Source organism: Syngnathus acus, chromosome 19 (genome assembly GCF_901709675.1).
Source record: "Syngnathus acus chromosome 19, fSynAcu1.2, whole genome shotgun sequence".
NCBI classification, from domain to species: domain Eukaryota; kingdom Metazoa; phylum Chordata; class Actinopteri; order Syngnathiformes; family Syngnathidae; genus Syngnathus; species Syngnathus acus.
Window position 1 is genome coordinate 4,957,415 of NC_051103.1, and position 23,842 is coordinate 4,981,256.

General features: G+C 44.6%; 2 long non-coding RNA genes across 3 annotated transcripts; one reads left to right on the plus strand and one right to left on the minus strand.

Annotated features, from left to right (window-relative positions):
• Positions 1-13,675: 13,675 nt before the first annotated feature.
• LOC119138027 lies at positions 13,676-18,583 on the minus strand. The gene is made up of 3 exons (XR_005101072.1): positions 18,371-18,583; positions 15,865-16,009; positions 13,676-13,828 (listed from the first exon to the last, which is right to left on the minus strand). It is a non-coding gene; the product is annotated as an uncharacterized LOC119138027 (long non-coding RNA).
• Positions 18,584-21,776: 3,193 nt separating this feature from the next.
• LOC119138008 lies at positions 21,777-22,639 on the plus strand. 2 transcript variants are annotated; one of them, XR_005101066.1, is made up of 3 exons: positions 21,777-21,998; positions 22,086-22,140; positions 22,272-22,639. It is a non-coding gene; the product is annotated as an uncharacterized LOC119138008 (long non-coding RNA). The 2 variants fall into 2 exon arrangements; XR_005101065.1 differs by having other exon boundaries at positions 22,086-22,639.
• The last annotated feature ends 1,203 nt before the right edge of the window (positions 22,640-23,842 follow it).

Consider the following 23,842-nt stretch of genomic DNA (forward strand, 5'->3'; position numbering starts at 1 on the left):
TTTAGGAAGAAATAAAAAAACAAAGACGACGTCACCCCTCAGCACACTGACCACAATCGTGTATGCGAGTGTAGTCCGTGTTGTTTTGAGTTACAACAATGAAAACATCTCATTGACACTGCGCCACAAGATCTCTTTTTCCCCCGGCCTGCTGCGGCACGCTGAGATGTTCCTGGCAGCCGTTTCGGTTTTTCTTCCAAACACATAATGACTTAATAGCTGCTCCGCAAAGACTGCTCTCTAGCGGTTTGTACTTGGAACAGCTTTGTGGCTCTTCGGGACAAATGAGTTGATTTTAGCAACTGATTGGAACCTTTCTTCTTTTCCAGTGAAAAAGCTTCCTTGTGGAGTTCATGCTCACAACTGGCTTAAGGGGGGAATCTCCCAAGATGCACTTCTTCTCATCCGTGAGTTCACATTCATAATGTTCACTTCATTTGTTATATTACAATACAACAGTGGCTGCACAGTAGGACAGCATCGCTGACGCATGTCTCTGGTCCAACGAGGCAGACGATTTTAAAATGCCAATAATGCATTTGTATGTTTTGTAGCTCCCTGCTATTATGTAGTAATCCAGATCCTATTTTATTATTAAAAGAGTGATTGCTGGGAGGTGTCTCCAGACCACTGGCATGCGTGGGCTTTGGCATTGTGACATGATCACAGATCACCTTCCTTCCCGCTTCCAAGCAGCAGCACAGGGCTGGACTTCCTGCTTGGGGAGCAGTCACTCTTTGAAGAGGCCCGCACTGAGCGAGCCGCCTCTCAGAGGGGTTGCTCGGCAGAACCCCTCAAACAGAAGCGCATCATCTTTGAGGGGTTCCCGAGGCGCCTTGCAGACACGCCGGCTGAGTTTCAGTCATCGGGCTGCTCGCACGCAATGTATAGGACACCCTAAAGTGCCACAAAGAGACAGGAAGTGTCTCTTTTTAAGCCAAGTCTACAAAGGTACTCAAATCCTTTCTTCTTCTTCAAAAAAAAAAATCCTGACCCCCATTGGAATGATTTCCCATAAAAATCCATGTCAGACATAAAGAATTTACAGTTAGGAAAGAGTAGGCCTAAAATACACTCATACGTAGTGTACAAATATTTGTGGTTCAATATTCAAAGGTTGGTTTTGGTTCATCCACTTGTCAGGAAAGCAGGCGGACGGGCAGATAGGCAAGAAATCGCTGTGGTAGCCATCATGGTCCAATCAGAGTTCGGAGCAGAAAGCTCAAACAGGCAGGCAAGGCGTAAGGACTTAAAAGACTTACTAAGAAGAAGAGAACCACGGCAGCAAGAACTGGAAAATTCCCCAAAAGGCACCAAAAAAGGTCTGCAACAGAACATCGGTTTATGCTTGACACTGTGTAGAAGCTACAATTAGAAGTCATGATGTCATTTGGGCAATGAAGACTTAAGTGATTTTGATAGGACAATAACAGTGTGACATGAGTTGATGTCAATGACGAGTGACGCCCGCCGTGAACGCTCGCCATCTTGTGCACTCAAACATTTATCTGTCTGATGCTTTCACAGAAGATGAAGAAGACGAGGAGGAGGGAAAGCAAAGAATATTCCAGATGTCAACAGTAAAGTTCGTCCAAGTCCGTCCGGTTTGAGGCCACTGGAGCTTTGCGTGTATATGATGCTGCTAAACGCATTAGCTGGCCGGGCAGCAAAGAATTCTGGGAAGACTTTCAAATCCTCAACTTCCACGTCCCTTTTGGAAACAACAACTACCGCTTCGTTGGGTACAGCACACCTGCACAGCAGCTACAATGCTAACTGTGCTATCGTAAGCGTATCAGCATAATTTATGAAACTACAAAACACTTACACTTGCTAAAAGTTGTTTATTCCTGGTTTTCCCAAACCATTCAAGCCATTAGGCTAATGATATAATGATTAGGCTAATGTTGCGTCTTTCATGGTCTTAATGTGTAGAGCTGATGGCAAGGCAACCTCAACAAAATATTTGCGGGTAAAAAGCAAATACTCCGGGCCAAATATTCCCACCTTGTGGATAAATGACTGTTTTTACAATGTATAAATAAATGTCTTTCGCAATAGGCTCATTTCTTGTCATATGGAAAACAATGTGAAAACTGATTCCGCTTATGTTGTCCATTTCTCAGCAGGAATTTGAGTTGCTAGTTGCTTTTTTGAAAAATGGCCGCGAGAGGGGTCGGAAAAGTCGCAGACTTGGCAGCACTGACGGTGCTTTTGTAAAATAGTTCCTTGCTGGTCACAGCTACGGGTAAAATAAATAACCCAACTTGACTTTATCGGGTATTCATTTAACCCAAATAAATAATATATGGACTGATAAGCTTTTGTGCTTAAAGGGAGATTATAGGTCACTTTTAAGCAATTAAAAAACATAAAATTAAAACAAGTAGAAGTAGAAAACTTAAATAAATGTAATAAAACATCATTTGAAAGGTTTTCACTTCCTGCCTTTGGCTCTATCAGCAGCACAACCACAACTCCCCCCCTTGAGAGGACAACATGTCCGGCATCATTTTCACTTTGACCTGAGCAGAAGCAGACACGGCTCGCCCACGGGCTCGTGTGTCGGCGGCGGTGCCATGAGGCCCGTGTGGAGACGAGAGACGACCGGTAAACGCATATGATGTAAGATCTAACCTGATACACGGCGCACAGGTCATCATGAGGGTACAAAACATTTCAAATTGTGCAATGTTATATTTTCAAGAAAAGTCCTGGATGTATTTTCTGTCTGCTGACATGACGATGCTGAACTGAAATTCAGTAGAAATAAGCGACGGAGATATGTGCAATGTGGGAATTTGTAAAGTTTGAAATATGATTCGTCTTGGACAAAATAGCAAAAATCGGTGAGAGAATTGTTTGTTGCAGTTTACTGGAAATTATAAGACAGAATTAAAACATTATTTATGTATTCACACCTTGCACTGTTGAGACCTTATTTTTGGTAACACATTTGTAGGGTTAAACGGTGAAACGATGCAAGCTACATTAATTTGGATAAACATGCAGCATGAGAAAAATAATGATGCTATAAAACTTATTTGAATAGAAATTATTTTATAGTTGGAAAAATATATTTCATGTTTCTAAAAAAACTGCATTGAAGGCAGTTTGGAGGACAACACTGCCACCTAGAGGTCAAATGTGGCCTCAAGTAAGTTTTTAAAAAGGGACATTTATCAACCATCATTTAAATTATACGCTTTAAATTTATTTTCTAAGCAATAGAATGACATCTCTTCACTGCTTGTCCCCAATAGGGTCAATAGAATGTAACATCTATCCAATGTTAGCTGTCATCATTTTCAATAAAAACAGCTAAACATTAAACAAAATTGGCAAAAACAACAAACAAGCCAGCTGGCCATCTAACAGCCATTGGGGGACAATTATTCAGTGCGCGACTGCGAGCTGTGTCCCAATACTATTGTCTATCCAGTGAAATTGTGAGAAAATACGCATTTGTACAGCAGGGGGCGCAGTGGCACACAATTGTTGGTCTCCTGCATGTGTTGTGCACGTGTTGGCACGGTTAAAGGTGCAATTAGCATAAAAAGTGCATGTTGGTGTTTTATGTCTTGTGTTTATTATTAGCTTTGTGAAACCTTGGAGAACGGACAAATATGTTTGATAGAACACAATTAAGATAACGCGAGTGAGAGTGACTTTTATTTCGTCCAATAAAACGATTCCCTTGATATAAAAGGGAGAGGATGGCAGGAATTCGAATTATACTTACTCATTTTATTAATTTAGTTATTTATTTTCTATAATAATTTTCGAGCAAAATTAGCTGAATTAGGCTCCAGGTTTCTGGCCAGCCACCTACGTGTCCTCGTCTTCTGGCCACAAACATCTGACTCCAATTGATGGCAAACCGAGCGCGACCGCATCGTACACACAATTTGTGTATCATGTTTGTTTAACGCCGTTGGACGCACGAGGCCCCCAATACCCCACCGGCGCCAGGAAGGGCCGACATTACGAAACAGTGCGGTGCCATTTCCTCCCAAGTGGACTTCCTGATGGCTCGCGAGCTTTGTTTTTATTCCCAACTTGGATTCTGATGCATGTTTGCACACAGCGCCACCAGTGGGAGCTGTGGGCAAACTTTTGTGTTCAAGGGCATTTTGATTTTTAAATACACAGGCTAAGTCTATCCTAGTGGAAAGGGTACAAATGAAGACAATAAAATTGTAAAAATGAATCTTTTACTTTAGATTAAGAGCGTGGGAATATCTCAAACATGTGGCGTCACTAATGACACAAATTTCAATTATCCACAACCTCAAAGCCAGTCTGTGTAACACGCATCACTATGGACATTGAGGTGATAAAAAAGGCCTTTTTCCAATGAGGTGGCCCTTCCAGATCAATTTAATTGACTAAGTGGTCCTTAGTCTGCGCCAGATAACACTAAAATGAGCCATAAATGTGAATAATACAGCAGACTGATGATGAGCCTTTGAATAAATCGTCTTCATGTTCTTGATAAGAGTACAAAGAGTAGGCCATTCAAGTGATTTAGTGTTCTTAAAAGAATTTGATGGCATATTTGGCTTCTGTTACGTGCAAATTCATAAAGTGAACACATTAGATACACGTCATATAAATATCAAATGTGAATTACACTTGGGGATTTTAACCCTGAATAGGCAGTGTTTGAGATAGTGTACCTAATGAAGTGTCCAGGTGTTTCAATTGAGCATGATGGAGTGTGGCGTTTGGTTTAAATGCTGTGTGAGACACAATCTTGGAAATCTGCAGTGTATGGTTGGCCCAAAGCCTTTAGCGCTCTTATCTGTGCTTTGCACTATAATGGCCCACTTCTAATCAGGCTTGTGTTCCTCTGATAGCGCCACAATTTCCTCTTAGTCACCCCGACGGCTCGCTTTGACTTCCCCTCCGCTCAGCATGTACAGTACCCCCCTCAACTGCCCCTTGACCCCTCCCTCAACCAATCCCCCGCCAACAAGCGCCATGATGTCAACAGCGCGGTGCGGAGTTGGCGGCGTTTCCTGCTGACTGGATGGTGCGCTTGAGGAGCGACAAGTTTGACAGTTTAAACGCCAGGGTGACTGATGATGATGCTAATGGCAGTCGCTGACATCATCTCAGGTCAGTTGAGGTAATCACATGACACTTTCGAGCAAGCCGCAGCATCATTGGCCGTGCAGGGATGTGGCTTCCTTTAAAGAGTGAAGTCGCAACAATGTGTACTTCAGTCCACCTCTACTACAAACGTAGTCCGGGGCCAGCATCGCCATGGCAACTGGCGGACCCCCAGAGTCAGGTGACATTGTAAGGGGAACATTGCCGTTCTGGCACCTGCTGCAGGCTCTATTCACGGGCGGACTTTAGTGGTCTTAGCTCATACGGAAAAACGATTCCAGAACTTGCCTCATCTCTCACATGGTTTTAATCACCTTGCGCTACAAGGTTGCAGGTTCTGAGAGAGCAACTGGTGCCAACACTGAGAAGGGAAAACCATCCCAGGGGCAAAAAAGGAGAGGAAATATCAATCCATTGATATCTATATCAACTATCAAAAACTACACAGGAAGAATGACACTTCAACAAACGAGGGGCAAAGCAGCGTGGGAGAAATTACTCGGCGTGTCGGACACACGAATTCAACAAAAGGAAATTTTCTTCCCCGTCCCAACCAGCCGGAACAGGTCGCCGATGGGGGCCTTCACATCATGTCCGTCAGCGCCGCTTTCCCTAGTTTTGGCGGGCGCGGCGGATTTGTTTGCATTCTCGCTGGGGTCGGAAGTATTATTTGGGTTTCAAATTAGACTGTTGGTGACTTTACTTGATGGGAACCATGTAAGGAACCTGGCAGACACGCAGCTAATAGAAGTACATTAGCACGGTCTAATCATGTTCACCGCAGGGTAATTAATTACTAATTTTGCATACACATTAACTTCCAAAGTAGATTGCAACATTATGTTAGCGGTTAATTGCCTTTTAAGTAATAAAATAATAAATAAAAAGTCATATGATTAATAAATCACTGAACAGTATGCCTTTGAAAAGAGATTTTGGCCGTCGAAAAAGTGGTGATCTAATCACTCTAGGGGAGCGCAAGATTGAAATGAAACTTCACATAAGAAGTTCACTCGCTCACGTCGGATTTTTAAATTCCCCTCGAGACAAAAGAACATTTTGGGTTTTAGTACATGCTGCTTTAAAGGCATATTTTCATTTGATGCGAGTTTGTGTCAAGAGTTCTGCATGAGCAGGAAAAGACAAAAAGGCATACATTGAATAGTAGAAGCAATAGAAGCAGAAAAAGCAACATCAATGGCAAGAATATAAATATACTGTATAAACAAGGAACTAGGGCCCGACCGATATGAATTTTTTTAGGCCGATGCCGAAATTTCAAAGGAAAAAAAAGTGTTGAGCCACTGTTCATTTCACAAACTTACCTGTTGGAATGCTCCATTCACAAACTTACCTGTTGGAATGCTCCATTCACTTCGTGGACAAACAGTGTGAGGACATCATTCTGCCTTACTCAGACACCATTCAGCATGTACGAAATGTTTTATGCAAGACTAACGCAATAATCAGCCAAATTTGGGCCGATGTTGATTATTTTGAAAAGAGCTCTAATCGGTTGATTTAATAGGCAGAATGATTAATCGGTCGGACCCTAATAGCAGCAGTGGCAACAACAATGACATCAGTGGCAATGACAGCAACCACCAGCAAAAACATGAATAGATAGGAGGGAAAGCGTGAGAAAGTTCTCTAAATCAGGGGTGTCAAACTCATTTTAGTTCAGGTAGGTTTTTAGTTAGCTGGGTGTCAGTGCGCCCTCCTGTGGGCGAAATTAACAACACATTCTATTTGGTCTATTTGTGTCATATCCACACGGACTGGTTCTAGCCCACGGGCCTTAAATTTGACACCCCTGCTTTCTATGTTCAATGTGAATGTTTGGGCAAGGGTTGAAGGCAAGATGGCCTCCAAATGGGAAATGTTTAGCTAGCTGAATGACCTAGTCTTTGTGTTTGTGTGCAGGTGTCTTCATGCCTGGATGGGAGGATGATGCACTTACCTTTACGTCGAAAGTCTTGATGGTTTGGGTCTTGAGACCCCTTGCTTTGTTCAATGTGAACGTGTGGGCAAGGGTTGGAGGCAAAATGGCCTCCAAATGGGAAATGTTTAGCTAGCTAAATGACCTGGTCTTTGTGTGTGTGTCTTCAAGCCTGGATGAGAAGATGATGCACTTACCTTTACGTCGAGTCTTGACGGTTTGGGTCTTGAGACCCCTGCTTTGTGATGTTCAATGTGAATGTGTGGGCAAGGGTTGGAGGTAAAATGGCCTCCAAATGAGAAATGTTTAGCTAGCTAAATGACCTGGTCTTTGTGTGTGTTTGTGTGCGTGGGTGTGTGTTAAAGCTTGAAAGGGAATGAAATTGCCACTTACTTTTACGTCGACAGTCTCTCCAGCAGGCATTTCACAAGATTTTGTTTTCCCAACTTTCTCCACAAGATAATCGTCGATGTCCAACAATGATGACCGTGATGTCATTGGCTGGCACTTCTGATGGTTTGGTGTTGTCAGGACGTCATGCATGTGTCACCAACAATCAGCCTGAGCTGATATATTTGCAGAAGCACATGCTAAGTAGCATGTTTTCCTCACTCTTATGGGGAGGTGGACCTTTTTGTAAATATTATTTTTAATATTTGTGTCTGCTGACATTTTGGGTGCAGTTAGTTTGGTTTGCTGGCTCGCTCGCCTCCTTCCATCACTTTCTTGTTGGATCGCACCCAGCTAGCTTGCAGTGTTCAGTCTCACTAAATCCCCTCTGGCTGTGAGTGCACAAGTTTGCCGTGTCCATGTCGTCCACCTCCCAGAGAGGAGTTAGGTCATACCTCTCCCTCCAATGATGTATTTTCATGTGCTCTGGATTGCGCAAATTTGAACAGAGGGGCCGATAGAGATCTGCTGCATTCTCCACCAAACGCCAGAGTTTACTTACTGGCCAGCAGACATAAACACATTGAGGTGCTGAGGGGGTCATTTAGATACAGCGCCATCATTAGGCCCGTTTGGGTTCACCGCCGATGAGTCCCCGTGCGCCCGAATGGAGAAAAGCGCAGGGCAATTACATGTGCTGCACTCAACTGGCAGCCGAGCAGGAAATGAGGGAGGAAGTGGAGGTGAAGTATGAGCTGCGAGTCGGCCGCTGGTTTTGGATTGGAGGCGAGACGCCGGGTCGCATGAGACCACTTTATCCATGTCCACCACGACAATAGTCCGTGGAAAACTGGCATTGTCGCTCCTGTCTGCAGCCTTTGATTTCCTAAAAAGAAGAAAAAAATGAATGTGGCGCTTTTCGGAATTCAACACCGTTGCACATTTCCATTGAAGTTTTATAATAAGAAAAATAGAGCTGCATTTTTCTCAGAAGACAGGGCTGAACTATTTCATAATTGATTAAAAAGAAGACAACATGATTGGTGTTGGACATTCTTAAAAAGATGATGGCCCCTTCTATGTTGCCGTAGTGGTTTGCAGGTCACCCTGCATCGCAACAGATTCCTTGCGAATCGTCGGGAATCCCACGACTACTCAATGCATTGTCTTCGTGGAAGACTGCAGCGGGGCGGTCACGCTCGAGCGTCTCGGACTGGCCGCGGGCCAGAATGTGCAGATTGCTATCGGCCGTCCAGTCATTACAGACGTTCTGTAAATAGCAAGCTGGCAAGAGGAAATATCGCCCATCAAGTCACAACACACACACACGCTTGTGCTGCTATCAATGAAGATGTTTCACAGCAAACGCTAATAAGCCTCATGTCAAATTGCTAAATCACCGAAGCAACGTCCACGTGGGAAAGACAATTTTTTATGTTTTACTTTCCTTTTTAAGTACTACTGCATCCCTAATGTTGATGTAGTCTAAGTGGTCTCGTATGTCCATGAGCGTGTTGAATTAAGGCTCTGGAGCGTTTTACATCCCAGGTGATGTGCAGACACAACTGTTATTTGCGGCCTCAGCAGCACAGCGGGAATTCTTGTGACCCTTTGACAGCGCACACAACAATATGCCGACGCGCTCCAAGCGGCTGCGGCGCGGTCGTTAATCCCCGCGAGTCGGCGCGGATTTGCTCGCCAACGTCGCCGAGCTCCACCTGAGTTTACTCAGGGAATTAAAAGAGCTTCTCATGGATCTTCATGTGGTTTCCCCTCACATCAGACAAAAAAGGACTTTTTAGAGCATTTTGGTTTGATTAGAAAATATGGCACGTCTGTGCTGCGTTGCTGGCTGGGAAAATAAATGGTCAACCACATGAAGACGTCTTTGTTAAGGTTAAGAGACCACATGTGCGCCACAAAGTGCCGAGAAACAGATGTTGCGCTTCAGTCCCTGCGAGCAACATGGCCGCTTTCTGCTGAGTGAGTTGGGGGACTGCAAGCGGTGACGTTCCCGAGGCTTAAGGATTCCGGAATCCTGAATGTGAAAGGGAATTTGAGGCATGTGACATCCGTCAATTGTGTTGCCAATAATCACTAGGAGTACTTTGTAGCATTAGAAGACAACTTATTAGCTTCCGGGCCTAAGTTTCTCCCAAATTTTAAAAACACGCCAAGCAAAACTTTCAAACTATAATGGAAGACATTATTTGTCTTTTTGAGCTCTTTCTGACTTTTTTGTTGGTTTATTTAAGATTGACATGGCTACTTATTTTGATGTTGCTAACCGGCTACGTGTGCGCACACGTGTGTGTCTCCAACCTAACTGTGGGAATCCATCCCAGTGTTATTGTACACGTGGTGGGCTGGCCATGACGCACTCGCGCTCAAATAATGGGAACATTAAATATTTGGCCCAAATTATAATCATCCATTTCCTGGACTAATCGCAGGAACAGCAAAAGTAAGCAAAGGTACCGCCAAACGATGGCATTTAGCGATTGCGAAGGTCGGCGCGCCCTCGGGCTGTTCGTTTTAGCATTTAGCACACGTGACTGGTAAAGTCAGCATCTTCAGCAAGAAGCGTGCCGTGCGGATCCTCACGCCCGCGCCAGGCGTGGCGAAAGGATCAAAAGGAGGCAGGAATATAAGACTATAAACACGTGGACGGTCGCTTGCGTGTTAAATGGAGTCGGTCCAAGCTTTCCTGTTTACACCAGGAGAGAGCGGACTCGGACCTCCGGGCGAGAGATTGGACGGGAAGGGGAGAAACGTGGCAACGCCTTTTGGATTCTTGGCATTTCTCCCGCAAAAAGTTTGTTTTCTGATGGTATGATTAAAATAAATCTGCCAAGACTAGCCACCTATCGGGGATCCGTGTCGTCGGGGTTTCCGTGAATCAAGTCGGGCCACGTTCCGCTCAGGTCCCGCCCGCCTCGGCCTACCAACACAATTACAGTATTCATGATTAATTACAGCTGGCTGGCAGCGCTTAACCTCCTTTTCGTCTTTATTAGTAACAATATCCTGCACCGTGACACCCTCCCCAAACGCCTCAATGGCAGTCAGGTAGAGCAAAAGGGTGGGGCCTTCCTTCCTTCCTTCCTTCCTTCCTTTCCGCTTTGTGACATGTTTAGTCCAGAAATGATGGCTTGTCTTTGTCACGAGTGAAGCCGTGCGGTCTTCTCTTTCACGTACACAAAGGAGGCTCTATATTATCTCCATGGAAACACTTTGCAGAACACTTTAGCTGCGCATGGCCCTCGCTCTTTTTGTTCTCTGCTCTAAATAATAAACGGGTTCTAAAGCTCCTTTTTATTTTATTTTTTTCCTTGCCCCAATCATGTCCCAGTGGATGTCAGAGTTGCTTTCTCCGCAAACAGAAAAGGAACTCGCCCAAAACAACTTGCCTAATATGTCTTGCTAGGATGACCAATTGGGATTCAGACTGTCATCCAACCTCGGCTCCATTCATTAATTGACTGTCTCATTACTTTTGTCTGTCTTGCTGGCTTTGAAGGCGCTCATCAAGCAGGGATCAAATGGGATCACGTCTTGATTGGAAGCCAAAAGGCCACGACGAACACTAACATGACATCTTCCATTAAGTCAATCAAGAGCGATGTTGTGGTTTTTAAGTGGGGAAAAAAATCCCTTGGAAAGCTTCTCTTTGTTCTTTTGGATTCCGGATTCCTCCCTCTGAAACGAGGGAAACACAAAGCAGCGGCGGCGGCTCTCGGTGTCGTCTCACATTTAACACACAAATGTTTCTGCGCTGACTCCACATGGTAATGAAGCGTCCGGGCGGCGGCTGGCGGCAAGATCAAAAGCGGCGGCGAGGGGCGAGTCGCTTTGTTGACGACGCACAAACAAAAGCCGACAGGAAATACGCACGCCAAATGATGCAAACGTGCCAATGGAAGACTTTCCAGTTTCTTGTCTACCTGGCAGGTAGTTCCTTGAAGTCAACGGGAGTTGAACTGGAATTTGTTTCCAATCAAAAGAAAGCAGTAAAGACAAGAGAGAAAAGTTGCGGCCAAACAGTTGGTTCTCATGTTCTCATTTCCTCCGGGACATCCCACTAATCAGCAACACAAGCGCGATGAGATTTGGTTCTCAGTGCCTTGAGCACTTTTACTTGAAATGTCTTTCAGTTTGCCTCAATGAAGAAAAGCGCTGATTGATAGCTGCAGTTGTAGCGCTGATAGATTTTTTCCCAAGGCTCCTGAATGCAAAATAACGACGGTTATTATATATGATATATGTGTACAATATACGGTATTATATAATCAAGGAGCTAAGACGAAAGATAGAAAGAAAATAAATATCTGAAGTTTGGTAAGCTAAAGTGACAAGTACAAGTGTCTACAACGGTAAAAATCGCCAACAACATTAGAAGCGACAATTGTAAAAAGTCAACAACTCCACACCTCGTCCTCTTCTCGGATGTTACCCGACCCGCCGCCTTCAAGCGGCACGTTTGAGGGGCCGAACAATGAATGAACTCAACGCTCACTTTACGCTCGCTCATTGTGTTGAACGCACACAAAGCTCCGATTGGGCTGCCTCCTCCTTGGTGGCCACTTCCGCTCACCGGGGATTATTTTTCACCTCACTGACGCCTCATTTTGTCACTTGAGGCTTTAACGCAGGAAGTGGAAACAAACAAAGATACAGTGTCATCGGATTTTGCCCCAAGGCCCGTGATTATTCTAGAACTTCTTTTATAGATTTATTTCCAAACAGTCAGGATATCAAGATGCTGTTCGGACATCAAATATATTTATTTATGTTCATCCGTTCCAGCAAAGGATGATTGACAGTTTTGTGGTCAGGTCCCATGTTCGAGTCTGAGCCGCCTGGTTGAGTCCTTACAAGTGTCACTCAAGATGACCGAGTGACTCAAGGGAAGGTTTGATTGATGGGATGATGAAGGGTTTTCATCGCGTACTTCAGTTGACAGCTAATCCAGTCATGTCACAATATTGCTGCTTACAGACCACATGACTGCAGATGGGATCAAAGCAGCCACAAACTTTCTCCAAATTACAAATCCAAATTACAGCAAGGAGGGCTGGGACCATATTAGGAAACATCAAGTATCCTGGCACGGGGGCGTTATGAGGGGGTCCCGTTAGGACCAGACTGTTGGCCTTGGCACTCACGCCGTCTGAGAACCGGCCGGCCCCGCTAACCTTTGGCAGCGTGGCACCTCCGAGACGGGCCGGCCCCAGGCAGGAGTGCCACTGGGAGCAGAAATTAAAAATAGGTGGGGGGGTTGTGGTGGGGTACTTAAGGTCCCCCTAATGAAACAATCACATTCCGGGAGCCCGGCTGGCGCAATAGCTTTTGTCCTTTTGAGGTTCCCAGTGAGACTTGGAGCAAAATATTTGTGTTAAGCGTGGGCACAACTCTCATTTGAGCGATGTGGTTTGTTTTCTGGATAAACAAAATTTTTCTCATTTTATACCCAGCAGTTTATTTTTTGTTTGCTTGTGAGACATTACTCTGGCATGAACATGATTTCTCATAACCAAGGCTTGCTAATGGCTGCTAAGCTGAATAGAGGCGATGATCCACAATGAGGTCAACCAGGTTTGGATAAGAAACGTTAATACCACCTTTGTCAACTTAAACTGCTGGGTGGAAACCAATTTAAGACAATCCAGGCATGCGTCACTACTGGCTCACTAGTGGATGCAAACTTAAAATGATAAAGGGGCTACTTCAAAGCCCCCTCACATAGCTCCAAATCCTTTAAAAAGCCCGTCCGAGCGTCTCCGCGGGGACACGCCCTCCAATAAACGAGCCTCCTCTCAAAGCGGCGCCTGCCAGGAATTTACGTGATGGCGGCGTCTGAATTCAAACACTTGGGGAGGATTGGGAGCGTTCCACAGCGTTTCGACGAGGACTCAAGACCACTTGGGTGGCACTCAAACCCCCCTCAAAAAAAAGGTCCACAACAATGGCAACCTGATTACAATTTAAAGCCCCTCCAGAGGAGAAGTAGCAAACAACTAGCATCTTGTTTGAGACCCCAGTTTTGAAACTTACCTTTGTCTTAGAACGCTAATTTGAAACAATTTCCCAAATTTCAACCCTCATTAAAAAACCCAATGTGAAACTAGTTTGAGAGCCAAAATTTGACCATATTGTGTGTATTTAAAAATCGAATCCTGTTTAAAACGCTACTCCAAGGCTTGAATTGAATTGGCCTGAATTAAAACCTTACCCTTGTCTTGGCCTGGGAGTGCGAGTGGCCGCATCACCATGGACACTGCACGGGATGGCAGCCGGGGACTTTTGCGAAAGCAGAATTTCCATCCGTCCGTCCATCCATCATGGACTGTATGCGTCAGCATCGCCAACCTCACGCTGACTGGCCTGAGTGTCACCACAGGCACACACGGAGCAGCAGGGAAATGAATTGATAGCATTAATCATTGTCAGGGCATGATTATATTGAATATAACATCTGTTGTACATGTACAATGACGTGAAGGTTCCATCATGTCACCCGTGTCAGCGTATTGCGTGCGCGAGTGCGTACTGATTACAAACATGTTGTTTGATTCCGAAAAGATTGCCCTGATTAAAGATGCTTTTCTTTTTTGATGAGATACACTGATTGGAAGCATATTTAGGACACGCCCCGGAGCAAAGATTGGCTCGTGTTGAGCGTTCACTCCTTTTTTGTTGCTGTGGTAGTTGAGTATTTGTGTTGCGCAAGTTTTCACCTGAAGTCAGTCTGATGTGTATGGTACATAAAATAGTATCTGCACTACATCTTAATGTACTGTAGGGGGCGATAGAAAGAACCCAAGCACCTGCGCAAAAGGTTTCCAGGTCTTTCTTGGTTTTCTAATCTCCAATTTACACTTTTTTTTTTACCGAGCACGGATGAAATGAAGAATCGGATTTCCTGCAAACCCAATTTAGCGTTTATGATATTCCATGGAAACGCCCGAGTCAGAGGAAGCATCCTTCACTCCCGGTGTGTGCTTGTGAGTGTGTGTGTCTGCATTTTCACAGTTCACCTGCTCTACACGCACACGCACAGATGAGAGTGTTTAAGACTGCCTAGTTAGGATATGAATCCCGATGTTTCCAATCAGGTGCTCGACTTGAACAAAGTGAAGACACGCCCTGGACCACGGTGCGCACGTGTGGATGTGTGTGTGTACGTAAGATGCAAGAATCCGAGCTCTTTAGCCAAATGAAGAACACCAGTCCAATCCCTCCCATGGGCCTGAACATTTTTCCTCCCTAATTATGATTGTGATGATAAATGCGATCGTTAAAAAGCTTTGAGCTGTTTTGCGTCTGACAAAATCCAAAACAACCTCGCGTTCTGCCGTGAGCTTCTCTTTTTTTTTTTTTGCTTTGACTTCGGCATTTTAACACGCTCGCGAACGCATAGGAAGAGGAGATGGAGGATGTGATTCCAAATCCCAGCTGTCGTTTTAGCCACTGAGGAGCCTTGGGGCCAGCGCGATGTAACACAATCGCTTCGACACGCTTTGCAGCGACGCAACGTTAAACACTTCATTTGCCAGCAAGGCGTCGACAAATGAAAAAACGGGATTGACTTAGAATGATGTGGAATGGTGTGACGTGTAAACGACATTTGGTTGGCTGATCCTTGCCCTGTTAGGTATTAGATGACATTCTTACTGCATTTTCTGACCTACATTGTTCAGGATTGGGGTATCAAGACAGAGATAAGGTTTCAAATAAAGCTTTCAAGTTGGGACTTGGATTTCGAGCCATGGTTAGAGTTTTAAATTACAATTTCAGGGACAAGGGACTCTTGAGATGCGTGGCTAACACGGGACGCATTAGCATAAAACATTAGCTTGATGTGCCGTAAATGTTTTTCTAAAGTCATAATTCTCCTCTCAAAGGGAAAAATAAACACATTTAATTGTTTGAGATGGATGTCAGTGATCATGTAGCGTGTGCGGGCGGGCGGGCAGGCAGCTTGTTGCTGTTACAACTCTTCTGGGACAAAGTCAGAGGACAAATAAATCACCGGAGCTGACAGACGAGTGTAAACACGTCCTGCCAGGAAGCAAACTTCCTGAGATGGAAACGCCGGGACCGCGAGCGATGTCATCGTGGCAGTCGAGAGAGCATCGCTACGCGTGACGGGATTTATTTTTAGCCGCTTCAGTGGAACCTCGGAGGGATTTGGGGAAAGGGGGTCGTCCGTTTGAGACATCAAATTAATTTTGTTTGTGGCCTAAAAACACGCAAAATTATTTTTTGCAGCCTAGAATTGTCCAGTAATTAATAGATAGCGGTACAGAAAATGGATGGATGGATGGATGGATAAAATAATGAATTCATAAATAAATAGAGCCGTAGTAATAACATGTTGCTAGCTCAAGTGTGTCGTGCACGTTGTTAGCAAAACTAACCTTGTTATTGTGATATGATGTCGAAGAGGAGGGGGGTCTTCTTTTCAAAAGGGGGTATGATATCACATCAGTGGGGGGGTGCATTGGTGGGGGGTCTTCGTGTGGCGGTGCTGGCCAGCAGCCAGCAGGATGTCTTGCAAAAGAGCTGCAAACGCACAACAAAGACGCATAAATGTCATCGGCAGACCAGCGGGTTGAAATACTTGACGTGTGCTGGTCTTTGTTCTGCTTTTTTTGGGGGGGGGTTGCTTCCCATCCTTTATTACCCGTCGTTGTTTAATCAACTGCACTCTGGATGCACTTCACAGGAAGCCTCGCCAAAATAAGCACGTTAAATACGTCCAATAAGCGACATGCAGACGCATCAATTCCCAGCGTCTTTTTCAAAGTGAAATATGGAAGTTATCATAAAAATGAGCCATCACATCCATTTAACTCTTTGATGTGCTTTTGTTCTTCATTCCTTTCATAGTTTGGGCCAGGGCGCAGCTAAATTCAATTGTTGGATTGTCACAAAAAAACTTTTTTCACACAGTTGACTTTGAGGCCGTTGCCGTGGGTTACAATTCAAACACAGGGTCCTTTTTTTTTTTCTGGGATTACAGCAGAGTTGAGATTTTAAATGAAGACTTCAAGTCCGAGTTAAGGTTCCAAAACAGGTTAAAGGTTTCAAGGGTTTGGGATTTGAAGTAGAGTTTGAATGTAGTTGAATCCGCTTTATGTGAAACCCGAGTCCCATCTTGAAACTTTATCAGAGGTACTGTAAATATCAAAGCCATCCACTGGCGACCAGTTCGGGATCTATTCATCTGGGGTTAGGTGACCCTGAACGGCATATGGAAAATGGATGGCTTGTTGCCGTGGAAACACCTGCACATTGGATGGCGATCCAAGAACACAAGCGAGCTGATCCAAAATTCTTCCTCATTTATCTGCGTGTTTTTGTTTCCACAACCCCTCCTCCAAAGAAAAAGGGAAAGATTTCCGACGTTTTTGATGAATGGGGATCATCAGACGGGAATGTGAAGGGAAGAAGCTGGCGGTGGAATCCAACAAGGGAAGCTTTACTCATTTTTACAGCACACATATCCGGATGAAGTGTTACTGAAACCGACTCGTGGTATAACAACGTATAAAAAAATATATAAGCTTCATAATACACTAATGAAGTCCTTCGACCTCAAGCACAGCTGACCACTTTAATCAGACCCCTGGAGGCAAATCTACAGGGAGACAAACTTCACATACATCAGACCTGACGGGGTTCCCGGAGGCCTTGCTACAACGGGGGACACCACCCCACCTCGGTGCTGCAGGTGCACAATGGCGTCAGTCAGTCAGGTCACGGTCGCAGATGAGTTATGTTCTTTGTATTAGCCTGTTGTGGACTTTGCGTCACGCTTAGTTAGCTGGCTACGCTACATTAGCTTAGCTGAAGAACATCATTGAATTCTTTGAGTTCAGTTTTGAAGCAGATTACAGAAGACTAGAAGGGGATTTATTTTTATTTATTTATTTTTTACTTTGTATCAGATATACTTGTATGATCGATAGAGGCTACGAAAGAAGTTATGCTGAAAAACAGAGCAACAGATGCTGGTGGTCAGGAAGGAGTTTAGATTCTGGATGTCGTGTCACGCCTGCTTTATCTGCTACATAAACATCAGGTGGACACTTTTATGACCCTCGCGTATGTTTTTGACGCAGTATGGCTTCACTGAAGATCCATGAAGGCACCTCGGGGAAATATGCTCCATTTTGGAGCGGCTTCAAGAATACTGGACAGGGACAAGATACTTGGTTTTGCGCTTTGGATCCGATATTTTATGTGCCAGATCTTGTAATGAGGGAGGCTACAAAAGACTTTTTGTTGGAAAACAGATGCTGCAGAGCTCGACAAGCCATCCAACAAGGAGAACGATTCTCTTGACGATGTTTAACTGATGTGCCATCTTCCTCTGCTCGTCCGCCTTTCCTAATGGATCCTGCAGCGACGCGGAACGACGGTGGCCGGGAACATCAGTCCCATCCCCGTTGCGAGCTTCGGAGGATACAGGAGGAGTCCGATTGCACTCGGCTTCTCGTCCCCGCCCAATGCAAAGATGCGATGGTTTCCCATCTGGGGGATCTCCGGTTTCTGTCTTGAACGGCGTCATACTGTCGCTCACCAGAGGACGCGTGTTTGGAACATCAACGGGAATGTTTGCTTGGCTATATTGACACTTGTAGCTTGATGAAATTTGTTGGCGCTCTTTTTATTTTAAATTTGAAACATGAAATCGACCTGAAAACGTTTGTTTGGAATCTCCGGGCTGGCGAAACACTCGGCTTGATCGGAGTTGTGTTCTTTTATTAAAATCAGATGCTTTATTTTTCATTATTCCTTTTTTTGTAAGTCTAATGTATTAAGTACTATCATAAAAAATACAGTTAGCTGTTTGTTAAGATAAATATAAGATTTGATTTTTCCAACCGTATGTCCTGCTGTTTGTGTCTTGTTGCTCACCTCTGACGGACGCCTCACTGCTCCTCCTTAAATTGACGCCAGCTGTTGACGGTTGCAGTGAAGCCAATCGTGGAGCACATCAAACACAAGATCATGAAAGAGAAGAAAAAAGAAAGAAGAGGATGGTCAGCGTCAAATTATTTCTCTGGCTCGACGGAAGAAACAGCCGCGACCTCTTTCGCTTTTATCCTTGGCTCGGGTACACATGTTGCTCTTGGGGCTAGTTGTTGACACGTGTGACATCTAAACCCTCTCAGGAAGAACACGGAAAAGCTCACCTAGCGATGACATAAATGGGGGCTTCGACAATGAGGTGGTCCAGACGATGAAAGGCAACGTGTAAACACCCCTGTTCAAACGTCATTTTTTTTATACTTGAGACTGACAAATACTTTAAAAATGTGTATTTATCATTGTGACCTATAACCTAACTCCTATTGGAAGGAATGGAAGCCAACAAGCTAAGCCACCAAGGACGGTTACCAGAGGAAGAACAAGGACCGTTGAGAATGTTCCTTAAAACATTGCTTGTACAGTCTATAAAGATTTTATGACAATGACAGTTTGACCCCGGAAACCAACAAAAATAAGAACAACAAATGGGCAATTTTCCCATGCAAACCTCTCTCATTGACGATTTAATCCACAGAAGAAGTAAATTTCAAGCAGTTGTCTTAAATCAGGAGGATAATGTTCCCGAGTTGCGGACTAAAAGCTTTAATTGAAAAACCTGTTGACGTGTACACGAGGACCTTTTGGGAGGTTCCCACATTGCTGGGAACACGGAGGCTTCCGGACCCTCAGCTGATGGATGAACCAGGCCGCCATCTACACGGGGAATATTTATGGGCAAGCACACGTGGCCACATGTGCCGCGTTTGAATGCCATGGCTCAACTTGTAACAGTTCAGACTGAAGGTCAACGCGGGGACATCCCAGAGGTGGACTCCAGCCCAAGGATCTGTTTCGGTCATCAGCGCTCATGGCTCGTTTTTAATCATCATCATGCGATTCAGGAAAACTGAACTTAAAGGCCCGAAAAGAAGACATTTATCAACTGCAAATATTCTCATTTGTTATCTACACCGGCCGAGCAGGTGCACTGATGATGTCATTTGATTTATATATCAACTCCGTCCAATGAAAAGCATGCGCGGTAATCTATCATAATCTACAAATATGTTGTAGTTTATGCTGGTACGTATCAACAGGAAGCACGATTCGATTGCTCCTCCACAAAAAGTGAACTATTTGTGCACTCTGGAAACACTTCTGTTGATATCGCAAAAAAAAACCCGAATAGAACCTATGACTGGAATTAAACATTTTAGCACCAGAGCTGCATGTGACTTTTCTTTTGGTTTATAATCCTTTCGTTTGATCAGCGTCCAGATTCAAGCAGACAACTCACTTTCCAGTTTGGAGCCAAAAAAAAAAAAAAAAAAACTGGTGCGGCTGATTAACTGGTGACACCACCGCTGTCCCCTCTTTATATTTAATTGCTTCTATTTCTTAAAGTGCCTGGCGCGCTTGCCAAGTGGCAGCAAAAAAAGATGACTGATGGCATCGTAAAAACAGCCTCGTCCGCCACTTTTGCGAGGAGACGCTTGGCGCGGTACTCCGCAAACCGTATTTCATCTCGCGTCGAACGCTCTTAGACAAATTTGTTGGTGAGGAGATGCTAATGATAGGGGACTTCCTGTCAAGTTAGGGTCATAGCTTTTAGTTTCACATTACAAATGAAATTATTTTAAATCATATAAATACTACTGTACTGTCATTTTATCATATGGAGTAAAAATAGTCAACATAAAGTCGACATCAAAATTTTTTGAATTTCCCAAATTTAGGGTCAACAGAAATTAGGAAATTTTGTGGGTCCTGAAAATTGTGTAAAATGAGTAAAATGTGAGTGAGGGAGAAAGAATTGCAATATTCTTCCTTCTTCTTCCTAGCACTTAATCTGGTGGAACAACAGTTTAATGACAACTGAAAATATCGCCGCCGCGTTTTTGCGGGCGGGGTCAACACCGGGACAGGGCGTTTAAGGTTTGTGGGGGAGTTGCGGGAGTGATCGTGATCTCCTAAGTTGTGGAGATGGAGGAGATATCTCCCGGGGTCATGTAGCCTCAGCCACAAGGATGGGAGGCAATCTTTGGAGCTGATTGCGCTGAATCCTCATCCAAAGGCGGGTTAGGATCAAGTGAAACTAAAACCGTTTCCATGTGGGCCCAAGAGCCAGCGTGCTTATGGGAACGGGAAATATTATCAAGTGGGAAAGAGGAAAACGCTGCGACAAACATACAAACAAGCACAAAGGCACCGGCCTGTCTGCGCGGGCGGACACGACGCCTTCGGGGTTTGTTGTTTTGAGAGGCGCCCAACGCCACCGGTTACCGTCTCCTTCGATATCGCAGCCGAGCTAACGTGGCGTCTGTAACTTTTTAGATTAGGGCTATTGGCAGCGTCCCAAATTCGTTTTGTGACCAAGCTCCAAACTAATTTAGGGGAGAGCGGGGTAAGATGCCAACCATAGCAGAAATAAGAAGCGAGTCATGCTGCATATGTAGCAACCAAAGCTAATGTCAGCTTGTTTACAGAGCACATAAAGTGAGGCTACATTAAATTTTTGCTAACAGCTTTAAAACTGCAAACTTGAAGTATACTTCACTTTGACTTTTAGCAAAGTGTTTTTTCAGAACAAACAGAATACGTTTGCCTCCTCTATTAATAATCAAGTCCAAACACAAACTAGTTGAGGTTACTCGTCAGTTTCCAAAGTGTCTTTACGTGCCAGAGGCGTCGTGAAGCATTAGGCCAAGCAGTGTGATGGCGGGGAAGGTTCGCCAGTCGCAGCCTGTCTGGCTCCAGCGTCATCGCGGTTAACACTGATGACATGGAGACGAACCGTTTGACTCATCATTTGCTCGCCATTCAAAACGGGAGGAGAGGTTTTGGTCGGGCGTCGGACGATCTCCTGTCAAAACAAGCCAGACCGCCGCCCACACACGTGCTGGTTCCCTTTAAATCTTCCATGATTGACTCAAGCTGAAACCACTGCTCAATCCTGAATTCTAATATATGAATGGAGTCCTTTCATCCCTATTAAATGCTAACATGCTATCCACTTAGCCTCGTGACGCAAGGCAAAAGGGTGGGAACACAACCAGGAATTTTCCCTGGGGAAGGCCCAACTGTCAAGACCTTTTAACAAGAGTTGACGCGGCTTTTCGGAGGTGTGTTTCGAGGCAGCGCCTAGGCTGGGACCTCGGATGGGTGCAGCACCTAAACACCCCTAATGAAACTTGATTACGGTGACGTTGCGAAAGCCCTTGGAACCCAAGGACTTTTTAAAGAACAATTACTTAGATGATCTTAGACGATAATAAGAATTCAGCAACAACGGTAGAGAAAGTCAAACACAGTTATTGAATAGTCTCAAGAAGCAAGTTACGAACTCTCTTTAGGGACGTTGTGTGTATCGTCGGAGTGATCTCTGCAGAGTCAACATCCGCTCAGTACGCTAACTGCCGAGTGACATTGTGTAAACTCCCGTTGCTACTTTTGAAGCTTATCCAGGATTGCCGCAAGTAAACACGTCACGCCGAAGCTCCGAGCCGCTTTTCAGGTCAAACATGTCGACTAGTAAAACAAACTGTGCTTGTCTAATCCCGCACCGAACATATTTCACTTAGAAGCGTTACGTTTTTAACAGGATCCCCATCAGGTGATGATGAGTAACGACGCAGAAATTCCTGCAGAACTTCAGAGTAAGAACTCTCCCGTTGACAGCCGCTTCCTCAACTCCTGCCTAAGACGCTGTGGATCGAACAAATTCAATGCTTTGCCTCAAGAAACTCAGTTTGATCATCCTTCACCGTACACACGTCTTTGATTCCAGCTGTCGTTTGCAGTCTTGGGAAAAGCGTGATTGAAAACTACTGCGGGGGCGGAATCATCTTGACGTGGCGTAATCGCCGCCGAAGGTCGGCATGTTTGCAGTTCCAGTAAAATGTTTTTCATCTACGCAAAGCCTCCTGGAGAGCTCTTGCTTGCACAAGCTGTCGATGGAGAAATTTGACACATTACCAACTTTTATTAGGTTAGCCTTTGGCAGGCCGCAGGAATTGTTTTGTAAAAATGTTTTTGATCGATCCCGTTTCATGTAGACGTCCCTTGTATTGTTGACGTACTCGCTTTTATGAGTTGAATAACTCTGGCAAGGCATGCATTTGATGATAGTCTAATAAAGAAAATTCTGGCAGGTCTTGTTAGTGCTACGAAGCCTCCTTTCACCTCAAAGAGTTCTTTTCCAAATAAGAAGTATGGTAACAAAGCAGTACACGCTGCTACTACACGCTGCTACCTTTCATGTAGCAGCGTAAGTTAAATTCTTTCACAGTGCGCCAAAACCCTGCCAATGGAGGGCAGAAACCGGATTAATGGAAAATGTTGTCATCTGGCCTGAAAACAAATCAAGCAAGTGGCTGAAACAAAAGAGCTCAAATCTCATTCAATCTTCTTCAGACTAAAGTGCTCCCTAGCGCCAAAAATGTTCAAGAATTCCAAGCTCCAATTCTCTAGAGGTCTTCAGATTTTAGGAATCACTCCCCAAAAATGAGACACAATGTAAAGGATTTATGCTACTTATAAAACAGATGCTGCAGAGGAGATTTGGCTTTTAGGTGAAATTTCAGGATGAACCTTAAATGCACTATAACATGATAGGTGAATTTCATTTGACCTTTTCTAAATATGTGAAAGAAACTTTCAAACGTGTTTAGAGTTTCAAGACGACGCCCTTGTTGTTCTCAACAAAGGGGCTGAACGGCAAAATTCACAGCAGGTGTTAGATCCATAAATTGGCCAATATATTTCTTGGTTCAATAAGAGCAATCATCGTGCAGTTCACATTTTGACAACATGAGACCAAAACGGTAATTGATTGGCAGTATTGATCAAAGATTTTTTTGAGGTGGTTAAACAAAACCCCAGGTTCTAAACAAACAACTTTGGGAACAAGGCTTTTTTGCAGGAGCATGTTTTGTACGTTTGTCTGGAGTTACAAATGGTACAATGGAGGCGTGATTGAAAGCCCGCCGACAGCTTTGGGACCGACTGAATTCCTCCCACTTCTCTCACTTGCGTTCCCACATCAGGACAAAGGAAGCCCGCGAGCATTTATTGTGGTCAACGTGTCAGTTCTATAAATATTTTCTCAAGGCCGACAGCATTTGCGGCGATATGAGGAGCCGGTTTTCCGAGCGGGACCTATGGGACGCGTGCACCTGGAGTTCCGAGCGCCTCCGATGACACTTAGAGCGAGCGCGGTGGACATGATGCATTGGTTGGGAGTAGATTGCGCTTGACGTCTCCTACACCGTGGTTGGGAAAGGGTCACTGGGAGTTTGCGGTGTTGTGCGCACGTTAACACGGGACAGATGCTTTGTCAGCGTCACCGCACCGTAGTCT